The sequence below is a fragment of the Rhinatrema bivittatum genome, chromosome 1, assembly GCF_901001135.1.
Source record: "Rhinatrema bivittatum chromosome 1, aRhiBiv1.1, whole genome shotgun sequence".
Lineage (NCBI taxonomy): Eukaryota > Metazoa > Chordata > Amphibia > Gymnophiona > Rhinatrematidae > Rhinatrema > Rhinatrema bivittatum.
This window is the reverse complement of record NC_042615.1, coordinates 39114858-39120857: the sequence shown is the minus strand read 5'-3', so window position 1 is coordinate 39120857 and position 6000 is coordinate 39114858.

Sequence of the window (6000 nt, the reverse complement as noted above, 5' to 3'; positions counted from 1 at the left end):
CTCATTTGTGGAACCAGCTCCCAGAAAAACCTTATTCCATATAAATGAGAAGAGAGCGTGACATACTGGAGATAACGAGAATGGGGCTAGAGTAAAGGTGAATGCAATGACTGATGAGGAAACGAATTTCCTGGAGACATTAATTCCTTCCATAAAAAAAATTATTGGATTTCTCTCCCACCTTATGCCATAGCACTCTAGACCAGTGGTTCTCAACCTTTTTTCTGTCGGGACACACCTGACAGATGGTTCTCACATGCGTGACACACTGACCCATGATCGTCACGGGGCTAGATGTAAAAGTACAGTTTGCATCCACGGGAAGCCCCCTGACCCACAATAATGGATGTAAAGCAGAATTATGACATTCCCCATACAATTCACCCTACAAAAAAGATGTTCTGGTATCATCTCAGTAACAGCAACTCAAACTCCTTCTACTTCCAGGCTCAATAGCCCTACTTATGAAAAGACAGCAGTTTAGCACCAATGCATGTCCTCTTGAGAAAACACAACAAATAAGACTGATAAAATGCTTACATGCTAGTAAAATATCTCATCTCGGTAACAGACACAGAACCGACCTAACATACTCCCAGGATCTGTAGTAATGCACATAAACTAATCCGCACACAGTTACATCTATATTATGGAATACACTCAAACAGGAGCAACCCTATCTATGAAAAGGCAACACTACAAATATTAAATCAGGCCCTAAAAACCAATACACCTCTTATTAGAAAAACAGAACTAGCAAGCAGCTATAGATCCCCCACACAGAAATAATTGTACAACTATACTAATAAGCAGAATACATGTTTCAAAACAGCTATGAACAGAATAACATCCAACAATTAAAAACTCATAAAAACTATTAAACATTCTCCAAACACCAATAAAACATTTCAAAAAAGCAGACATCTCATAATATTAAATAATTAAAATGGCAGTCAATCAAGAAAAATAAACTTAAAAAGCCACCTTTACTTAACCCCTCCAGCAGCTGTCCTACTCCCCTTCCATGCAGGCTGTGGCACACACCAGAAACAGCAGTAGAAGCTAAGCTCTATACTCATGGTCCTCTTCCTTAGTGCTCATATCTCTCACATACACACCATACCATCATGCCCCCATAACCAGTTTCTGTCTCTCACACACCAATCATCTCCCAGTCTTTGACACACACACACACCAGTCACCTTCCTGAACAGTTTCTCTCATACTATACACACACACAGGCTTCCCACTCCTGTGTTCTACTTACATATACGGGCTTCTCACTCTCTTAATCATTTTCTCTGTCTCACACACACTACACTCACCAGTCTCTCACTCCCATGCCATTCTCTCCACATGCACAGGCTTCTCATTCCCATAATCACTTTCTTTCTCACACACACACACACACACACAAACAAACACACACCAGTCACCTGATCTCTCTCATGCATATACACACACACAGGCTTCCCACTCCCATGTTCTCTTTCAGATATATAGGCTTCTCACTCCCATGCTGTGTCTCACACACACCCAGGTTTCTCACTCCCATGCTCACTCTTCACATGCACAGGCTTCTCATTCCCATAATCAGTTTCTCTCTGTTACACACACACACACACACACATACCAGTCACCTGATCTCTGTCATGCATACACACACACAGGCTTCCCACTCTCATGTTCTCTTTCAGATATACAGACTTCTCCCTTCCATGCTGTGTCTCAAACACACCCAGGTTTCTCACGCCCATGCTCACTCTCTTCACATGCACAGGCTTCTCATTCTCATAATCACTTTCTCTGTTACACACACACCAGTCTCTCTCTCATTTCCATGCTCGCTCTCCACGTGCACAGGCTTCTCATTCCCTGAATCACATTCTTTCTCTCACATTCACACTCACCAGTCATTCTCTCACACACACTGTCACCTTACCAACCAGTCTCTCTCTCATGCATGCACACACACACAGGCTTCCCACTCCCATGCTCTCTCTCACATAATCAGGCTTCTCACTCCCATGCTTTCTTTCACACACACCCCCACAACACCAGTCTTTTTACGCTCATGCTTTCTCACATACCCAGATTTCTCACTTCCATGCTTTTTCTCTCTCTCACACATACACATATCAGTCACCTCCCTAACTAATGTCTCTCACACTCACATACACATGTCATCTCCCTGAGCAGTCACTTTCATTGTCTCTCACATATACACACACATCAGCTCTCTGACCAGTTTCTCTCAATCACACACACATTCTCTCACTTACACACAGGCAGGCTGCCTGCTTCTCTCTCTTTCTCTCACTCACTTCCTCACCCCCTCCCGAGCACAAATGGTAGCTGCAGCAGCCTCCTCCTCCAGCCCCCGCAGGCCAAGAAAGAAGAATCCCATCGGCCGCGGGAGGCTATGCTGCTGTCTCCCGATTACCGGCTGCTTTGATTGCTGCCTGCTGCTTCGATTGCTGCCGCTGCTGCTACTTTTCCGCACGGCACGGCTCTTTTTCCTTCCCGCGCACCGCACTGTATCACTTCCTGTTCCGGGTCACGGGGAGGGGGGGCAGGCACGGGAAGAAGAAAAGGCCAGCGGTAGGTGCCACAGCTTCTTCTAGCACCGCTGCCGTTCCTACTGGGCTTGAACATGCTGATAGCCCGGTGGCAACGGCAGCAGGGAAGGAAGAGCACGGGAGAGACTAGGAGCACGCGACACACTGGAAAAGAAAAATCATTACTACATTATCATTATTATTTTGGAAAAGCAATCAGTCTTCACTGCTTTCTTAAAACTAGAAGCACAAAAGTCAGTGATCTAATTGTTCCCTTTCCCGACAGGACCTGTTTACCTAGTCTTTGCACCCCCTTCATTGGCTTGTTTGTTTGTCTTGTACAGTGCTGGCTAGAGCAGAGGGCTGAGAAGCAAGGTTAGCCAGGGTTCAGGTTCTGCTTTGCCCACCCATGCTGCTTGTGACCTTTGGGCAAGCCACATAAGCCTTTGTCTCGGGTACCAATTTAGAATGTAAACAATCTGGGGCAGGGAAATGCCTTCCCAAATTCAGGTGCAGTGGGTAAGTCCAAAGCATTCATCAAATGAAATTGACTCTTTCTGATCAAGTCAGTAATGTGCCTAGTTATAATATTTCTGGTTTGCAGCATTAATGTGCTGCTGGTGAGTGTGGGTTCTAAAAGAAATGCCGTTCTCTTTTTCAGATGTTTCGCCACCTGTGGCAGTACCTTTACAGCACCCTCTTTAGGTTTTGGATTAAATGGATTTTGAGACAGCTGACCAGGAAATGTGAATTACAACGAATTTGTGATGGTTCAAAGCAAGATGCACCCAGGACACACACAGTAGGTAAGCAAAGAATGATTTGTCTTATAATATCTGACCGCTTTCCCCATGTGTACTGCTGGCAAAATTAAATTTTAGATGAGAGCACGTGAAAAAGGGAAAGTTATTATTGAATAAGAGCCATTTCAGTTCACTTTTTCCATTTGAAAGCTTGTTTCTCCCAATATTGATCTTGTCTCCCATTTTTCTCACCTGGGGTCAATGTACTAAACTATGAAAAAAAATTTTTTTTTTTGTAGACAGGGAACCTATGCAAGGTAAAAAGCACAGAATGCCCTGAAACGTGCAAAAAAAAAAGTAGGCTTTTGTGTAGTCTTACACTTATAAAGTCCTGTTTGTAAAAAGTGTGAAAGTTTATTTGTTCTCTACATTAATCTGCTACTGCTTCACAATATTGTGCAAAGCAGCCCAATAATGCAGAAATTGGCAATAACCACCATGCGGAGACAGTTTCGCATACTGGCTTTCACAAATAAGATAACTTGCACGAGAAACTCTGCTATGCAACTCGTTTGCATTCGTTACAAACTTTTGCAGAAAGGTGTCACTAGCCTGCATGAAATCCTGTATAGAAATACATCTGTGTGCCACAGTGAGGGTAACTTACCCCTGTAGAATGGCCCAGACTGAATTTTGAGCCAGTTTGTGAAACTTCGGTGCTCTAACCCAGTGGTCCCCAACCTTTTTTGCACCAGGGTCCGGCTTCAAGCAAGACCATTTTTCAATGGCCCGGCGGGGTGGGGGTGGGGCAGGGGCGGGGCTTTGGTCATATGGGGGCGGGGTTATGGAGGGGGTTGGATTTTAGTGCACACTTATCATTTAATTATTTTATTTAGCATTCGTTTATATACCGAGGTATAGCAGACATTGCCTTCACTCCGGTTTACATTATAACAAACCAGTTACATTTAAATCCATAACAGTATAACAGTAAAAAATTGAATCAGAACAATAACTTAGTAATGGTCAATAAATACATTAAATATTAGAAATATGATTGTATAAAAAATCTTGTAGGGAGACGGTTGATACCGTAACAAAAGCGAGAAAGGTTTCTGTGAGTCAGGGCGGTCGTCGTAGGAGGGGGATTGCTCACGTAGAATGGACATTTATATTATATATATATTTATATATATTTATATATTATAAATATATATATATTATATTATATATATATATATATATATATATATATTATATACATTATAGATATTGAAATGGACATTTCACGTAGAATTATGACATTTATAATGTGAATGTGACTCAACTCACCATAGGTTCTCACATGCATGACACACTGACCCATGATCGTCACGGGGCTAAATGTAAAAGTACAGTTTGCATCCATGGGAACCCCCCTGACCCACAATAATGGATGTAAAGCAGAATTATGACATTCCCCATACAACTCACCCTACAAAAAAGATATTCTGGTTCTGGTGTCATCTCAGTAACAGCAACTCAAACTCCTTCTACTTCCAGGCTCAATAGCCCTACTTATGAAAAGACAGCAGTTTACCACCAATGCATGTCCTCTTGAGAAAACACAACAAATAAGACCTATACAAACGCTTACATGCTAGTAAAATATCTTATCTCGTAACAGACACAGAATCGACCTAACATACTCCCAGGATCTGTAGTAATGCACATAAACTAATCCGCACACAGTTACACCTGTATTATGGAATACACTCAAACAGGAGCAACCCTATCTATGAAAAGGCAACACTATAAATATTAAATCAGGCCCTAAAAACCAATACACCTCTTATTAGGAAAACAGAACTAGCAAGCAGCTATAGATCCCCACACAGAAATAATTGTAAAACTATACTAATAAGCAGAATAAATGTTTCAAAACAGCTATGAACAGAATAACATCCAACAATTAAAAACTCATAAAAACTATTAAACATTCTCCAAAAACCAATAAAATATTTCAAAAAAGCAGACATCACACAATTAAAATGGCAGTCAGTCAAGAAAAATAAATTTAAAAAGCCACCTTTACTTACCCCCTCCAGCAGCTCTCCTATCCCCTTCCATGCAGGCCGTGGCACACACCAGAAGCAGCAGTAGAAGCTAAGCTCTATACTTATGGTCCTCTTCCTTAGTGCCCAAGTCTCTCACACACACACCATACCAGTCATGCCCCCATGACCAGTTTCTGTCTCTCACACCAATCATTTCCCAAACAGTCTTTGACACACACACCAGTCACCTTCCTGAACAGTTTCTCTCATGCCATACACACACACAGGCTTCCCACTCCCGTGTTCTATCTTACATATATGGGCTTCTCACTCTCATAATCACTTTCTCTGTCTCTCTCACACACACACACACACACTCACCAGTCTCTCACTTCCATGCTTGTTCTCTCCACATGCACAGGCTTCTCATTCCCATAATCACTTTCTTTCTCTCACACACACACACACACAAGGCTTCCCACTCCCATGTTCTCTTTCAGATATACAGGCTTCTCACTCCCATGATGTGTCTCACACACACCCAGGTTTCTCACTCCCATGCTCACTCTTCACATGCACAGGCTTCTCATTCTCATAATCACTTTCTCTCTGTTACACACACACCAGTCTCTCTCATTTCCATGCTCACTCTCCACGTGCACA